This window comes from Parasteatoda tepidariorum, chromosome 3 (assembly GCF_982258835.1).
Source record: "Parasteatoda tepidariorum strain Cologne lab strain chromosome 3, Ptep-v5.0, whole genome shotgun sequence".
Classification (NCBI taxonomy): Eukaryota; Metazoa; Arthropoda; class Arachnida; order Araneae; family Theridiidae; genus Parasteatoda; species Parasteatoda tepidariorum.
In genome coordinates this window covers 55,645,244-55,664,535 of record NC_141757.1, presented here as the reverse complement: position 1 = coordinate 55,664,535, position 19,292 = coordinate 55,645,244, and the positions used below count along the sequence as shown (strand labels likewise).

The 19,292-nt window shown below is 27.7% G+C and overlaps 1 pseudogene across 2 annotated transcripts; it reads right to left on the bottom strand.

Annotated features, from left to right (window-relative positions):
• Positions 1-9,998: 9,998 nt before the first annotated feature.
• Positions 9,999-16,525, bottom strand: LOC147813814 (ecdysteroid-regulated 16 kDa protein pseudogene; annotated as a pseudogene). 2 transcript variants are annotated; one of them, XR_015432561.1, is made up of 2 exons: positions 15,767-16,522; positions 9,999-12,172 (listed from the first exon to the last, which is right to left on the bottom strand). The product of XR_015432561.1 is annotated as an ecdysteroid-regulated 16 kDa protein pseudogene, transcript variant X1 (transcript). The 2 variants fall into 2 exon arrangements; XR_015432562.1 differs by having other exon boundaries at positions 11,312-12,172; positions 15,771-16,525.
• Between the last annotated feature and the right edge of the window lie 2,767 nt (positions 16,526-19,292).

Genomic DNA, 19,292 nt, shown 5'->3' with positions numbered 1-19,292 from the left:
TATGCGTTAAGAGTAATGTTGAGAGAATGCAATAAATGCCGATATCGTCTTTCGAAATTCTCTTTTGAAAATACTTATGATATTTGTGTTTGCTGCAGCTATGCAACATAGTGGCATAAAAGGTTAATGATTCATTTTAGATTCTGAAGCCATCGAGTATCGATCGCCTTCTCTTCCCTATCGCTGATTTAGTGGCTATCACTCTTATCGCCTCCACTGTCAAAATAATATTTTCTTTTTCTTTTATAGAAAGAAGGAAATTTTTAAGCGTTAAGTTTGATAAATTTCATAACCTGAATATATTTTTATGAATAAGGACTATTTGCTTTGCCAATATACTATTCATTTTTTAAAATATATTATTTCTTTTGGTTCCATAACTGTTTTGTTGGCATTATTCATTTATAAAATTGAATACATTGTACATTTTTGATAAGGCACACATTATTTAACTGAAGCTTATACAACAGGAGTATACAGTTTATATTTTCTTACATTGTTCAGATTAAATACTTTTCATATTTTTATATGGTTCGTTAATAAAATTCAACTGATTATTTTTATCTCGTTAAATTGTTTAAAATTAAAATAAAATATATTTTTTGCATTTTAATTAAGAATATTAAAAATATGGCCTGTTTTATAGCATTGCTTATCAAAATATTAAACACATTTTTTAAAATTATTTTTTAGTTTATTTATAAATAAAATTTAAGTCATTGCTCTTTTTTGTTGTGCTTTTCCTTAATAAAATTAAACTTGTTGGGTTTTTTTTTACTATATGCATATAAGATTTTATTAAATAAATATTTCTTTTCTTACTATGTTTACCATTCATAAATTTTTGACTGTTTATTTTTCATGGCATTGTATATTAATCAAATTAATTAAAATTTCTTAATATTGCTAATTTATAAAATTTAATTTGACTCAATATCTACTTGTCATTACATTGTCAAATAACAAAATGAAATACGTTATTAAATGTTACTGTCTCAAACATGCTTTATACCCCTCCCCCATTCGCTTTCGACTGATTCCTTCCATAATATATATATACACCGATGAGCCATTACATTATAACCACCCTGCTAATAACATGTAGGACCACCTTCAGCCCTCAAAATTGCTAGCAACCGCCGTGGCATTGATTCCACAAGGTGCTGATAGGTAGTCTGAGATATCTGGTACCAAGCGCTCACCAACTGGTCCTGCAATTCCCTCACATTGCGAGGAGGTAGCGTGGCAGCACGAATTTGGTTTTCCAAGTAGGACCACAAATGCTCTATTGGATTAAGGTCAGGTGATTTTGGGGGTCAAGGCATGACTTGAAAGTCACTGGAATGTTCCTTGAACCAATCCATGACGATTCGACCCTTACGACATGGTGCATTATCCTGTTGGTGAACACCATCCCCCGCAGGAAAAACTGTTGCCATGAATGGGTGAACCTGGTCTGCAACTATGTTCAAGTAGCTTACAGACGTCAGGGATTGTTCTATAAGGATTACGGGTCCCAATGTGCTCCATGAAAACCTGGGTGAGCCGATTGTTATAGAAGGAGGGTGGTCATAATGTAATGGCTCTTCGGTGTATATATATATATATATATATATATATATATATATATATATATATATATATATAAGTTCATAACGAAGAATAAAACAAAGAAAAATAAAAGACATATGAAAAAGGGGGGGGGAAATAATAAGTAAAAAATAACAAACAACAGTTTATTAAAAATAATAATAAATAAAAAAAATTAAAAAAATTTAAAAAAAAAAAAAATCATGAAATGTTAATTAAAAAACCGGAAAAAAAGGATATAATCTTTTCTTCAGCCCACACGATTATATCCGCAAAACAGAGTGCTTTCTGATATTGTATCAATAAAGCCAAAGCTAAATAAATTAATACAATAGTGTGAGGAGCACTCAAAAAAATTTTTTAAAAAATAACAACAAATGAAAAAGGTCACAAAAAGTACAAATAAGTAAAAATAACATGTAAAAACAGATAATAAAATAAAATAAAAAGAAAAAACATTAAAAAGGGGAGACTATAAAGCGAGCAGCAAAATCAGTTCAACTTACATGGACGGATATTTTTCAAGAATGATTTAAAAATGTTTTCGCAGAAAGATTGCCAGATTACAAAATATGAAAACAAAAGATGAAAACAAAAGCGCAAATCGAGTGTAACAAGAGGGTTTTAAAGTGTCGTTCTTACTGCACTGTTGAAGTGATTTGTTATTCTGAGTTTTGATTTGTTAGTTACCAAGGATGGGCCCGAAATGGATGTGCGCAAGGTAATATTATACTGGATAATTTTAAAAATTGATCATAAATAGTTTTAGAAGATAGATGTTTATTTAAGAAAAAGTATAAAATAGAAAAGAGAAACATAAATTGCCTGTTTTGCAGATAATTTTAGCCGCGGATTTGCACGAAATGAATTAGTGCATAGAAAAATTATTTAAATTATCAAAGAAAGAATTCTCTCAATAGATAATTTTGACACGGATCTGCCCGAAATGGATTTGCACATGGAAAAATTAACAAAGAAAAAACCTAAGTAGATAATTTTAGCCACGGATTTGCCCGAAATGGATTTGCACATGGAAAATTGTATAAATTAATAAAGAAATTTTTAGCAAACAATTTTATCCACGGATTTGCCCGTAATGGATTTGCACATGGAAGTATAGATTAACAAAGAAAATTATTTAGTAAAGGAATTTTTAGTAAATAATTCTAACCACGGATTTGCCCGAAATGGATTTGCACATGGAAAAATTATACAAATTAACAAAGAAATAATTTTGGCAATGGATTTATCTGAAATGGATTTGCACATGGGAAAATCATAAAAATTAACAAAAAAATGTTTAATAAATATATCCACCAAAATATACGATTAATTCAATGATTTTATATAAAATTTTATTACATTAGTTGGGTATCCATTGTTTTTTATCAGATTTTGAAAGAGTTTATCGATTTGTTTTTTGGATAAATAAATATTACTACATATTCTTTTAATTCTGTTCATTTCATTAAAAGTGGTATTTAAATAGATGCTCCTAGAAACATTAGAATTCCAAGTAACTAGTTTATTAATATTAAAATTAAAATCATTTCTTTTATCGCATAAATCAACAAAGCAGATATTTTCAACTTTCATAATACCCAAATCCAAAAAATTGAAATTAATGTTATCATCATGATTACGAAGTAAGATTAATTCCTTAGGGTATATATCACTCAATAAAACAGTAAAGTCTAGGAAATTAAAGACAATTAAGTCATCAATATATCTAAAAACAAATTTAATACTAAGAGTAAAATTTTTTTCATAATAATGCAAAAATAAGTTAGCTAAGAGAGATGAATAATTAGATCCCTGTGGTATTCCATTAATTTGAAGAAAAATATCCCTTCCATTGTAAAGATAATTATTAAAAAGACAAAGATTAATCAGAATTTCCCAATAATCAAAATCGCAACAAAGGATATTTTTAAAATCATGGTAATAATTCAAAAGGACATCTTTTAGTTTAGAAAGGGGAATGCTATTGAAAAGATCCTGGAAATCAAAAGTCGCAATAGAATTAATTTTATTATGTTTAATGAAATCTAAAATCGGTTGATTATTAGTGACAATCCAAGAGAAACCTTCTTTAGTAATATAGTTAATAATCTTATTTAAGTAGTTAGAGAAAAGGGTGCCAGGTTTAGTTAAATAAGTATTAGAACCACATGTGATAGTTCTAAATTTTACTGGAATTTTATGAAATTTAGGACTGATAATTAAGTAAGGAAATTGTATATTACTAATTTTAATTTTTAATCTCTTGTAAAAAGCTAAAATTTTTTTAATGACAATATTATTATTGAAATTACTAGGTTCAAAATTTTTACTATTTTTTAATTCCATATTTAAAAGTTCAGCATAGAATTTTTTACAGAATATAGCATAATTATTGTTAGCTTTGTCTATGGGAGTAATTACAAAATTTTTTTGAAGTTGCTTAATTGATTGAACAATATTAGAAAAATTTGTTGAATTGTTATACTTATTTAAATTATCCTTATTATTGAAAATAAAGTTTTTAAAGTAATAATAAACTCCCCATTTCCATTCTGTTAGCATACCTAAAGGTAAAGAGAATCTATTTGATATCTTTAAACAAAAACTATTGAGATCATTAAGAAAGTATTTTAGAATCTTTTTGATTGATATACGGTAAATGGGTCTAAACTTTGTGCCTTTTAACATTAAATTCCTAAGTTCCAAGTTTTCTATAATATTTAAATTACCAGTAATAATATGTTTATGATGTTTATCAACAAAATCAAAATATTTATCCTCCTCACAGTGACATTCATAATCGGATATATTAATACTCCCTATATTTTTGCTTATATTATTATAGTTAAATATGGTTCTACCAAGAGATTTGTTATATTTAAAACTTTTAATAATGTTAAAATCTTTTAATGGAAATAAAGCTTTAAAATTTTCAAAAATGTTGTGAAATTTGATCTTATCGAAAATAGGATTTTGAAAGTTAATAACGAAATATAAATTATCTAAACTTTTCTTTTTATTAGGCAAAATTTTGCTCATTTTGGCTTTTATAAGATCGAAACAAAGAATTTTGAAATGTAAATTAAAGAAAGAAAAGTTAATAATAAGATCGTGGAACTTATATATTTCATAATTCTTAAGGGAGAAGACAAAATCTTTAATTGGTTTAATGCTATATTGTTTATTAAAGTCATTTTCCATATTAGAAAGAAATTTTATATTTAATTTGTCACTATTAAGAGAGTTTCTATTACTTCTTGAACCCCGTTTACCTCGATTAGTACGCTTGTCTTTAATATGAAAAAGTGAATAAGTTGATGAGTTATTGTAGTTAATCTGTGTATGTTGGAAGGAATCGTTTAGCCCATAAGGCAAAATTGTTTTATATAAAAGCATGTAGTAATTTTCTTTCTGTAGTCTTAAATCTAAATCCTCTATAATATCTAAGATATTAATTTTGACACTGTTAAATTTATGTACTCTAAAATGATTCAATTTCAAGTTATTGATAGTCTTATTACTGTTAATATCAGAACGGTGTTGATTAATTCGAATGTTAAGTGAGTTACTAGTTTGTCCAACATATTTCATATTACAGAGACCACAGGTTAACATATAAATAACATTTTTAATTTTACAAAAAGATTTGGAGCTAACGTTATAAAGAACAGTATGTTTTTTATCAATATTAGGGCAATATTATATTATATATATATATATATATATATATATATATATATATATATATATATATATATATATATATATATATATATATATATATATATATATATATATATATATATATATATATATATATATATATATATATATATATATATATGTAAATGTTTAAAAAAAAATTAATCTGTAATTATAGGAATTTAGCTACAGATAATTTAAACTATGTTTGTAATTGTGATGAATTTAAAGATACTCCTTTTTATGATAACTTCCATAAACACGTTATTACAGGGGATTTAGATATTATTGATAATGATAAAATTAAAAAATTTATGTCCTTAGGTTCAAAATTTAGACCATCTTTTCCAACTTCTAAAAACAAAGTTATTTCCATTTTTATTAAAAATCTCGATGATTTTATTTTAAAATTATCTTACAAACATAATTTCCCAATTGAAGGTTTCTTTGAATGGAGAGAGAATATCATTAAAGATTTTAAAATCAATATTAAAAGGGACAAATTAGTTTTTCATAAGGATTAAATTTTTAACGCTGTTCTAAGACAAGATATTAAAAATATTCAAAATAAATTTTGTATCACCACTGTTGATAAAGCTAGTAATAATTTTGCAATTATTTGAAAATTTTTTTACAAACAACTTCTTTCCAATGAACTTAATAGCAATATTACCTACAAAAAACTTAACACCAACAGTGATATTATTATTAATAAAATTAATGCTATCTATAAAAGACTTAAAATTAAACCAAATAATATTAACAATTTTCCTTTTCTTTTTGCCAATCCAAAATTCCATAAGACTCCAACCAAATTCAGGTTTATTGCAAGTGGCGTCAATAGTAACATGAAAAAAATCGGTATTTACTTTGAGAACATTCTTAAAAAAATTTATAACAAAATTAATAAACTTACTAAAAATAATAACTATTTAAATTGGAATATTAAAAATAGGTTTCAAAGGTTCATTCAGGTTTTAAATACACTAAAAACTTTAAAGAATGTTGATTCAATTCACTGTTTTGATTTCGAAAACCTATATACTTCCCTTCCAACAAATAAAATTCATGATGACCTTCTTCAAATTCATAACATGTTTAATCTCAGTGATATTATTAATGAAGATAACTGGAACTTTCTAGTGCATATTAACCTTAACAACAATTATATTCTTTTCAATGACCACCTTTTTCAACAAATTAATGGTATTCCCATGGGAAATAATTTTAGAACTAACATCTGCAAAATATCTTTTTCTACAAGAATATAGATTTGTAAAATCACATGTTAATCTTCCAATTAATTCTCTCTTTCTCAGATTCATTGATGATCTATTAGTTATTAATTTTAATGATTTCGATATTCTAGCAAAACATATTTATCCAAATGAATTAATTCTTAATAAAACAAATAATAGTAATTCTTCAGCAAATTTTTCAGATTTGACTCTTAATATTAATGCAGATAAAAATATTACATTTAAACTTTTTGACAAAAGAAATGATTTTAAATTTCCAGTTAAAAAAGGCATTGATTTTAACTCTAACTTAGCCAATAAGGTTTTTTCTAATATTATTGCCAATCAAATTCATAGATTTTACAGGAATAATTCTAACTATAACGAATTTTTATTAAATACTGATATATATAAAAACGATTTAATTAATAGCCATTTTCCTAGTTCATTTCTTAAATTCTATTTTAAAAATATTTAAAAAAAACTTGGTACATTAATTTTTAATTTTTATTTAATTTTTCTGTTTTAAGAATGAGCTCTGATTTTTTCAAGGTAGGAACTAACTATGATAAACTATTCCTAAAGCCACTGGACGGAATAGCTTGGATGTATGACCTTTTATACTGGATTAGTTAAATATTTTTTAGTTACTTTTTAATATTTATAGCCTTTTAAAATTAATATAATTTTAATTGTCCAGTATAATAAACAGTTTATTTATTTATTTATTATTTTTGTATAAGTGGAATGGGGTCTGGTTCGTTAAGAACCACCCCAAATGAATGCAGGTGAAACGTGTATATTTTTAAATTATGTAAGGTTGTATGAATGAAGAATAAAACCTATAAGCGGTTTTCTATTCCAGTGTGCAGGCTCTGATTTTTAAATAAGTCACCCTATGAAAGATGGATATGTGTATTCTGTAAAATTATGTAAGGATTTTTGAATGAAGGATAAAGTCTATAAACGGCTTTCTATCCAATTGTACAGACTGACTTTTAAATTAATTTCCCTATGAATGATTTTTTTCTTTTTAGTTTGCTAATTTAATCAATCCGTTAAACTTTATTATTATTATTTCAATTTTATTACATTTTTACTAATTGTTTCTCATGGATGGCAGCACTAATATTTTACATAAAAAATTCTTCTTCTTCCTCGATCAAATATATATATATATATATATATATATATATATATATATATATATATATATATATATATATATATATATATATATATATATATTAATTTTATTTTATTCGATTCAAGCTCTAAGCACAACTTCCAATATTTTACATCTTCGCGATTTTTGTTAACTGTTTTATTATTGTACTTTTAAACCTAAACCGCGTTTTAATTCACGACGGTAAGTTTGGTTTCATAATACATTTTTCTTTTATTTCATGATTTTTTACAACATAAGGTTTTTGCGATATCGACACATATAAAGAATAATTTTTATCTTAGGAAAATTATTCTTTATTCAGAAATATCGCATTTATAGCAATAGATGTGTCTTGATAACGACTATTTGCTTTTACCATTCTTGTTTCTCTACAATTTAGTTTTTTATTTTATTCATGTTTTTATTGTAATTTGTGTTATGTAAACTCATGTTTGTGAAAATTGCAACACCTTGAAGGACTAAAGCGAGTGAGCTGAAATTTTCAGGAAATGCAAAGTAGTGCATGATATGCAAATGATTAGAATTTCAGACCCGCAGCGCATGCGTATGCTGAGCAGCGCCCTCTGAACGGTGGATGGATTCTAATAAATAGATGGCTGTAGCTAGGCGTGTATGGTTATCGGTGGTTATCTGCTAGTGGTAAACATTAGCTTAGTCATTACTTATGCCTTTTCCACGAAAGATAGCGAGATTTAAACAACTTACGGAATTTAAACGGGGGAGAACCATTGGCCTTCGTGAAGCTGGATTGCCTTATCGTGCAGTAGCCGCTCGTGTGCAGCGTAACAGCAGCACAGTGATGCGTGTTTGAAGGCAGTGGATGGACGAGTGTCGGACAACTCGGAAATCTGGGAGTGGACCCCGAAATGCCACGTTGCCTCGCGATGATAGACGCCTGTTCCGCGTTGCGCTAACGGACCATGCGGCTCCCTCTAGACAACAGGCAGCACGGTGGTCAATAGCTACAGGTGTTTCATTGTGTGCTTCATCAATTCGTCGACGTCTGCTGCAGCGTGGACTGCGCGCAAGGACTCCTTTATACAGGATCCTCCTCATGCTGAACCATCAAAGCCTGCAGCTACAATGGGCCATTCAGCATACTGACTGCCGTGCTGATTGGCAGCGTGTCGTGTTTTCTGATGAATCCCGCTTTAATTTGTGGTACCATGAAGGCCGCATTCCTGTTAGACACTATGCCGGTGAACGCCACCTTCCGGAGTGCATTATCGAACGCCACAGTGGACGAACACCCGGAGTTATGCTCTGGGGTGCCATAGCATATAATGGACGATCTCAATTCCTACGAATTGTGGGTAATCTGGACAGCAACCGGTTTATCAGTCAAGTTCTACATCCCCAATCTGTTCCCCTCCTACAAGCCTTGCCAGGCGCTGTATTTCAACAGGACAATACCGCCAATTTATATAAATTAAACTGCTTAGGATTCTGTTTTTTATTCCTAATATTTTAATGATAGCATCAGTGATTTTAGTTATTTTATAACTCTCATTATAAAAGGAAATTAATTTTTTGCACGCTGTCTAATAATTAATTCGTAGTTGTTGTCTAATATCTAACATACGAATTTACTTGAAAGTGGTACCATAAATGAACTACGTTAACAAACTTGTATTCTGAAAGTTTTATAAAACCTCGTGTTCAGATTGTTTATAGTTATGCTTTTAAAGTGTCACTCTGTAAAACTAAATGATTTGAAATCAACGGTTTTTGAAATAACAATAAAAAAGTTTTGTACAGAGGAACAAAATAAATAGATAAAAAATATTCATTTGTTTAGAAGAAACGTAAAAACTTATCATATTATTAGAGCGACAATGATGTTTGATTAGTTTTGGTATACTTAGAATTAAAAAAAATAAGCTGTGCACTAAAAGGTGAAGTTAATAGAGAAGTTGTACAAATAATTTTGGAGAAGCGTAAGAATTCTCCATGCAATTACTGAAGCCAATGACGTTTAATTAATTTTTGTAATAAATTAGAGTTGAAATAAAATAAAAGTTACGAATTAAAAATCAAAGTTATAAAAAATTTTACTTATTAGTTTACGGAAAGCGTAAAAAATCGCCATACTATTATTAGCGTCAGTGCTTCCTAATTAGTTTTTTGTTATACTTACTGATTGAAGTAAAAAAATAGAAACAAAATTAATGAAGGAATGGTATTAATCATTTAAGAGAAGCGTAAAAAATCGTCAAACTATCACACCAATTATTCTTCATTAATTTTGGCAATAGGAACTAATTGAGATAAAAGCTGTGTACTATAAAGTGAAATTATTGGTAAAATTGTTTGAATTCGTGTAGGAGAAACGTAAAAAATCACTATCCTACTAATGACGCCAATGATGCCTTAATTAGTTTAAGGAATAGACGCTATTTGTGTATGGCACTTAGTGCTGTTTCAATATGTTAGAAATATACTAATTTATGTACACTATCTTATATTATATTAGTTTATTTGGTATACATACAGGAGAAAATTGCTCGCTTGAAGTAAATTCGAGAGTTGATCTGCAGCAACATCATCATGTCAAGTAAATACAACGTGTTTTGTTTAATAATGTTAATCCAGCAGGACGAGCATATTAGATTTTTTTTTTAAATGGAAATATTTTAGCTTTATTACTTTGTGTTGGTATATGTCTTTCAGCTTCGTACATGACCTCATAATGTTGTTCAGTATGGATTTATTGATAATTATCTTGTTTTTTTTTGCTTCATACGAAAAACAAGTGTTCAGTCAGATAATAATAATACCATTTTTATCAGTTAAAGTATTCATTGAATTGATTTTAAAAAGTTCATCTTTAATTCCTGTAATAGTATTAAAAGTTAAATAAAAGTTCAGTTATAAAAAGAGCATTTATTAAATTTATTAAAATATCAGAAGTAGGGGAAAAAGGAGTACCGAGGTAGACTTTTAATCCATTAAGCTTCTCATTATTGAGAAGACCCATCGTACGTCATATACAGTTTTAATATAGACAATTAATATGATGATGCACAGTCTTAGTATTTCAATATGTAGTTTATGCGTAAAACATATTTTAGATTATTTTATTTCTTACATATATCTGGTTTATGTATTTTTTTTATAAATAAATCATTTATCATTTGACATTTAACATTTTTTGTTTTCTAAATGAAGAAACTATAGCTTTAAAAAGACGTTTTTTCAGCAATAATTGGCTGGAAATTATTAATAGAATAGAATTGAAATATTCATGATAAGGACAGCTGTTTATAAATTTAAATACGAAGCTAAGAAACAAAATAAGAGTTTTAGGGTAAATCAATATTATGCAAAAACGCATGAAAATGTTGATCGGTTTTAACTCATATGACTATGAAATTGACCCATACACACTCATGAACAAAAAAATTAGCTCACCAAGAAGGAATCGTCAAAATGAAACCCAAATTTTACATAAATAATTAATACTTTGATGTAAGCAAATGATTAGAAAATCAAAGATTATCGTTTTTCTTTGATTTTCTAATCATTTACTTCTATCAAAATAGTAATTACGTATGTAAAATTTCGTTTCATTTTGACGACTCCTTCTTGGTGAGCTAATTTTTTTTTCCATGAGTGTATATGATGCAGGAATATCAGGGTTTTGTTCTTTCTATCAAATATATTTTTTTGATTAATTCATAACTCAATACTTTCAACATATCTGATGGCGGATAGACTGGAATGATTCATGCTTTAATAGAATTGCACACAAACGTAGTAGGAAAACTATTCTTGACTACATGTAAATTCTGCAATATTGCTAATGGTTCAATATATACTCTGTTTATCTCTGTAACTTCCATAAGAATACTAATTTATGCTAAAATTCCGAATTTTAAGTTACTTTATGAACGTTGAGTACACATTTAAAATGATACTCACTCAAATTGTATTTACAAAAAAAAAATCATAAATATTAAAAATTCAATATCATTTCAAACACTAATACACAGAAGATGGTTTACACAACTTTAGCAGTTATCAAAGCACACACAATATTATTACTATTGTCATCTTTTAACTGAAACTTCACATTGACGTTAGTTGGTGGGTAATAACTTTGTATTTGTATGGATTTCTGGTAAGTATAAGATTGACCAATTATGATTGGGCAAGTCACTCCACTTTGGCAACCATCCATGTTGTCTAACGGAAAGGGTATTTCCACTCCATATAACTGCCCCATCACGGAAGCTGTCACTGTATTAGAATCTGTAGCTGACTTAAATTGGATTGCAATATCTGCTGTACTTCCTCTTCTTAAAGTACACACATTCAATGAATCTAAGCATCCTGATATTGTGAGACTTTCGATAGCCCCCGTTCTTGAACCACAATCTTTGTAGTAATTAGCTCCAGGACTTACCATCATCGCCATCATCACAGGGTAATAAACATAAGCCATGGCAACCTGCAAAGAGAACACATCAAAAAAAAATTTTATACAAGGTTTTCTGAAACTGCTTAGATGAAATTGCATGAGTAATTTTGACAATCAATGCAAATAAATTTGAACAAATGCACTCTCAGAAATAAAACTCTCACTTTAGATGATTCATCAATACTCGAGACGTGCTTCGTAATTTTTGAGAATCACTCCGTCATCGAAATCACGTGCTTTGTGACGAAACGCAAATTCTCAAATGTATGACGAAAGTGTTTCCTCGACTCGAAATCTTATTGTAGTGCTGTGCGGGACATTGTTAACTTGAATGACGAAACTAAAATGAAGACTAGACGATTAAAAATAAAGTGACGAAATAATCCGATGTCCGCGTACCATGAAAACCCCGTTTCGAGCATAGGTATAATTTATCTTTCTGTTCTATCTGTCATTCTCGTGTCGTTGGGACGACATTGATTCACCTATATGGTTCCCACGATAAAGTGATTATTAGGTAAGGAAAAAAAAAGGGCACAATTTTTTTTAAAAAATTGAATGACGAATTATTTGTTTAATTTTGACGAAATTCGTTTCCTAGAATAAGTAATGATAGACATTTCATCACTCTGACAAATTGTTTGTGAGGAATATATGCCAGGAATAGTTCTAAAATATAAAATTCAATGCAAAATATAAATGCAAATAGTTCTAAAACAAGAAGTTTATACAAGGCTGACTGCTACTTATCAGGATGTCTCAATATACTCAAATGGACTTCACATAAGCAATGTAACTCCTGGTAAATGGGAAACGTCCTCTATGTAAACGATGATTGACGCTGTCTTCTACGCTTAGTTAATATTTCCGGATATATCTGATCAAAGTCAATTTATGAAATGTAGCAATTGTTTTAAAAGAAAACATGGTTTATCATGTTTCTTAGAAGTAAAAGTTAATTGCATTTTGTCTCCCTAAATTATTTGTAAATTTACTACCAGCACTCAGGCAGTAGCCATTATCAAATTACAAAAGTAATTACAATCTAGCTTTTGAGTTGCAGAATGTTTTGGAATTATTTAGCAAAATGTTAAAGAGAAAATAACTGAAAAATAATTATTACAAGAATTCTTTACCCAATTGTAGTGGTTCCTGTTTCTGCGAACTTTAAAAAAGCGTCAGATACTGCATGACCTATCAACACACGCATAGGCTTTTTGTTAAATGTGGTTAAGAACTTAATTAACACCACTTTTTCATTCAATCAAATGAAATAAAAGAAATAGCAATTGTTAACTATTATGTTCGCTTCACCTTTTTTGAAGGAAATGGGGGTAATTTGAAGGAGAGAATTGAATTTCTTCTAGATAGGCAAGTGATATAGTGTTTCTGGTGTTTTTTCTCATTTACGCTGAATCGACTGAGACCAATCATGAAACTATCGGACTAATAGTTTAGAAGTTATAAGGGTTGTATGAACAAAAAGTACTAATTTATGCTTGTACCTATTTACTGGTATAACAATTGAACAAGAAAAAATACATTGGAAATAATACCTCACTTGTTGCATAACAATGTAAAATGGGTTAATAAATGCAAGTACAAAATTGTACTTTTTGTAAATGAAACGCTTATAACTTCTAAAATATTATTTTGATCGTTTCAAAATTGGTTTCATTCAATTTAACATGAAAACTTACTTCAGAAACAATACCTTACATTCTGATAGCTCCTATATAGTAATGTAAAATGCGTAAATAAGAGCTACTAGTACATATATGTACAAAAGAAGTCATTTTTAAGCATTAAAACCCTTGCAACATATAAAAGTTTCGTTTTATTGACTCTGTGTAGTCTCATTTGATTAAGCATAAAAAATACATAAGAAACAATGCCTCACTTGTTTCGATAGATAAGTTAGATGCATAAATACCTACAAATACAAAATTGTGCGTTTTTGTGCATAAAAACCTTATAACCTCAAAATTATTGGTCCGGTCCTCTTATGATTGATCTCTTTCAATTCAGCATAAAAAGTACACTAGAAATAAAACATCTCCTACTTGTTTAAATAATAATTTTCTCTCCAAATCATCTCAATTTCCGTTTTAAAAAAGTGTGATACGTACAGGGGAAAGTAGTGTAGTTTGCAACCTTTTTTGTTTTATAATGTTTTAATGTATATAATGATATATGTTATAATGTTTCATAATGTTTCTTTATAATGTTTTTATAGTATCCCCCTAATGTATTATAGTGTTTCTTTGCATTTTATAATGACATACAAAGCATTCTGTTTAAAAAAAAAATTCGATGCTATAATTACTTAACTTTAACCGATATATATATATATATATATATATATATATATATATATATATATATATATATATATATATATATATATATATATATATATATAACATTAACTTTTATAATAATGTTCAATGATAATCATAAACTAATGCTGAAAATTGCACATACTCCATAAAAAAATCTCCTATTTCAAAAAAAGTAATTTTTTTTTATTTGTTTGTTTTTGGAGGAAACAGACTTATACAATTTTTGAAAAAGGCTCCCTTCTTCTATAATTCGACAAGATCAAAACTTAAACCCACAATATGAATACTATATTATACATATTTTTGGATATTACAAACTTATAGTGTGCTTTGTAGTGGTGTGTAGATTAATGTGATACATATACAACACAGAATTTGCCTTTTTACTCGTATACTTGATGATTTCTTCAAGTTTCATTTAATTTCTTGAAAATTTAACAGCATATTTCATGTTAATGAAATTCTTATTTATGTAGGTTTTTTTAATTCGTTTATAGTTTTTGATTACTTAAATGTTTGAAACTTTTTAGAGCGTTTATAATTTATTAAAAAATAAAAACTTGAATGTGAAACGGAAATTGCATTAATAGGTAAGATTTGGTTAGCCGGACTCAAAGGAAATGTAACAATTTCTTTATTTAATTTTTTTACTTAATTTAATTTTCATATGTTTTAAAAATAAATTAAATTAAATTAATTAAAAAATAAAGTTGGTGATGGTCTACATTTTTGGTCTTTTTATTCTTCTTGCTTACCGAAAAATACCAATTAATTTTTCTTCACTGAATGCTTCCTTTATTAATGACCGATTTGAAATTCTTGAATAATGTTTTGTTTATTATTGTATAAATATGATAAAATTATATAGAAAACTACTTAGACCTACCTCAAAACTTGATTTTTTCAGGTAGGATTTAGATATGATCGACCCTGCCGGCGTTTATAGCAACATTAGTTATTTCGATAATTACATTTAAATTTATTCAAAAGCATACATAATAATATTATTATATATTTCACAAATTCACATGAAAAACAGGGAGTAAATCTTATTGAAATACTGTTGTGTAGGGCAGTTTTAAAATTAAATGTAAAAATGTCGAAATGTTAAGCTCACAATTTATTTATGTATTTAAGAAAAAAAATTCGATACATTAAAACAACAATTTACAATTATGAAAACAATATGCATATAAAATTATTTCCACAGATATAAATTTTATAATCTTTAATTTTAAAATACAGTTATCATAGTAATATATGGTGAAAGAAAACAACTTACTCACTCAGACTATTTGCTTCTTCTTATGGCCAATAACACAGATAGGAAAATATAAAATGCTTTCAATAGTCATCGAGTTCAAGGCAGAATAATTGGGGAAAAAATGCGAATCATTGTAAGCCATCGTGTCATGCTAGGGAAATATATTTTGATATAAAAGTGTTTTTTTATCAGAAACAGAAGCAAAGGAATAATTTTAATGATATCGGTTGAATAGATCGTAAAAGTTTTGATGCGTATCACCACTTTCGCCTGAAATCGTGCGTCAAAAATATCAAAATATTTATAATGACGAGGTCTAACCTGAAAATAAAACAAAACAATATGCTTATTTCAATAAATTCAACTACAGTGCGTTATTTGCTGACTCAGAATGCTTTTTTAAAAAACAATGAAAAATAAGTTTAATTTAATATGGCTGAAAATAAAAACAAAAATTATTAATCAAAATTTCTTGTTTTCGAAGTAGAATACAATATTTTGTGAAGAGCGTACCTTTCTTCAACTACTCTTCGGGACTTCAAATAAAAGTTTATCATTATTACAATCATTTAAAATCATTTACCGGATTAAATAAGATTATAAAATCTGTTGCAATCCCATTTTAACGCAACCGTATCTCCACTATTTGAATCACTGTGTATTACACCAGTAAAATAATTGAATCGATGAGTCCGAAAACTAATCACCTCCCTTTTTTTTTAAAAAAAAATTGAGATTCTAGCATTTTTAAGCTTATCTGCCGTAGATACATAAACTGTAAATTTCAATTTCGTTCGAAAACACGCCATGTCTAAGAAATGACGTGTTTTCGAACTAAATGGCAGGGATAAAAGCAACTATGAAATGTAAAGGAGGTCACTACAAATAATATGATATTTGATTTTAAAAGCTGGAGGCCGGAGCATTGTAAGAAAAATGTGTTGCCATAAGGCTTTTATAGAAAAGCAAGAAAGAAGAAAACAGCAGTTTCAGGAGTCGCTTTATAGCAAATATACAAATAAAAGCAATACATCTGGGGAAGTTGAAATATCTCCTTTCATTGGTGCTTTATTCAAATTTATATCTCTGTTCAAAAAAGTACCTAGAAAGTGGGCCCTTAACTAATTAAAGACCCTTATTTTCAAAAAAATTGCGAAAAACCACAAGAAAATTGCAGACATTAAAAAAGTTTTTAAAATATAAGCCAAATGTGCTTTTGTCTTTACATGAAGAAATTTTTCAGTGGCTTAACGCAGATAGCAATAATCAAAAAGCAATATATGAATTTTCGTAAAAACTCAGGAATATATAGTCTAAGACTAAAGTAAAGTCTTTATTTAATTTCTAAATCACAAATTTGTAATATTTTCGCTAGTTAAAAATAATGTATAGTATGTCTAAAAACCTGTCAACTTCAAGATCCAATTATTTTCTAAATTAAAGTATTAAGTGATGTTATCGTGCAATTGCAATACAATATTTCATAATCAGCATATTTTAATTTTAAAAAAAAGAAGAATGCACTATATATCAGACTGGTAATAAACTATTCAGTTTTTTGTCTCCACTATAAATTTAGTTTTGTTGTAAATGACCTATTTTCGAACTCGTTGATTCAATTATATCTTCAAATATTTTTTACATAACATCGCCTAAACCAGTTATTTTACAAGTTAAGTGACTAATTACAATTAAACATTCATTTACTATCTGAATAACATTAACTGGTCAAAAAAATAAACAAGAAATTTATATTTTCTTTGAATCGTGTAATTTTTCCAAAAAAATCTCCAAAACATTTCGGAGGTTGGCACCTATTATTAGCAGTTACCTGCAAACAATATATAACACTGTTCTGCATTGTTTTTGTTTTTTAATTTAAGTGTATATACACTCAAAAGTATCAGTTTAAACAAATCATTCTTTGTCGCCATAAAACTGAATTCAAACGAAAAACCTTTTAAAGAAATTAAAATTCAATAAAATCAACTTATATACCGGTAAGGATCATTATGAACACTCCTAATACGTATTGTTCTAATCCTTTCAGAGACTGAAGCAATAGAATTATGCACATTATGGGCAAAATCAAATATTTATTTGAGAAAGAACAAAAAGGTTTTCAAACTCTGATGAATCCTTATTTAGGTCAAAGCAATTGAAAGTCTAATTGAATTATTCTGAAACCATTTTATTTCAGTTTGAAAGGTTTCAAGGAAAAAAAAGTTGTGATTCGTTCCTTTTGAAATAATGAAACTAGTTTTGGTAGATTGTTAGCCCTGTTTTGCTTATCCAGATTTCAAGAATGATTGACCAAAGAATGGACCCTTTCCTGCACAACTTAAATTATACTGCTTAATGCTTATAGTTTAATTATATATTCATACATATATAAATTATAACTTTAACATAAATTCTAAGAAAATTATGTTAAGGGTGGTACTTACGGAACACCTTGAATATACACAGCCGTTGTGTTACTTAATTAAACAGTAGAGCAAATATTTCAATTATCGTTAAAGAAAAATGAAAATATGCATTACAATGGAACCTCAAATTACAAAAAAAAATATAACAGTTGTGCAGTCTGTGAAAAAAACCTTAACATTGACTGTGAAAAAAACCTTATTCATTGTTAGAACATGAAATTGGGGCATCTTTTATTCCATCTCTAAAGGTTGTACTGCGCAACTGAAATATGTTTACCTGGACAAATAAAGTATAGAATCGAATGTTTTTTTTATGCTGAACTAGTGAAACTGACTCTAAATTGATAAAACTAATAGTTTAGAAGTTTTCAATGTTCTAAGTCTTAAAAAAGCAAAGTCTTGTGCTATCTAAGACATTGCTATCTAAGACATTGCTATCTAAGAAGATAAAATATTGTTTCCTCTGTACTTTTTATGTATAATTAAATTAGAGTTAAATAAAATAAAACATATTAATTGAATTGTTTAAACGTTATAAAGGCTTTTATGAACGAAAAGGCTTAAGGGTTATGAATGCTTTTATGAACCACCCCATTATTGTGTCTATCTGTATTCTGAACAACACAAATGTATATATTTATGACGAGATTATAATAAGTGTCGCCATTTAATTTACATTAATTTTTGAAAAATCTTTAATGTACTAGAAAATGCATACAATACTGTCAACATTTGGAACGTTTTAAAAGATTAAAATATTATCGAAAATCTAAGGTTCCATTAAGGGATTAGATAGACAAATCTTCGTTTACAAAACTTTGTTTAAAAACTTACACGAAATTACAAATTTGAAATTCCCTAATCATAATTGCTTCACTCAATAAAGCAGATTATAAAACCAATTTTCGGAAAATATATTTGTTTTCTTAAATTATTTACCTACTTTCCTAACAAGTTTTAAAGTATTATAGATTATTTTAAAAGCTGAGCTTTTAGCTTTACTTCATTACAACATCTCAGAAAATTATTTTTTAAAAATTATATATCATCATATATGAATTTTAGATTGTGGAAAAAATTTTGCAACAAATAAGAAATCAAATGTTTTGATAGTC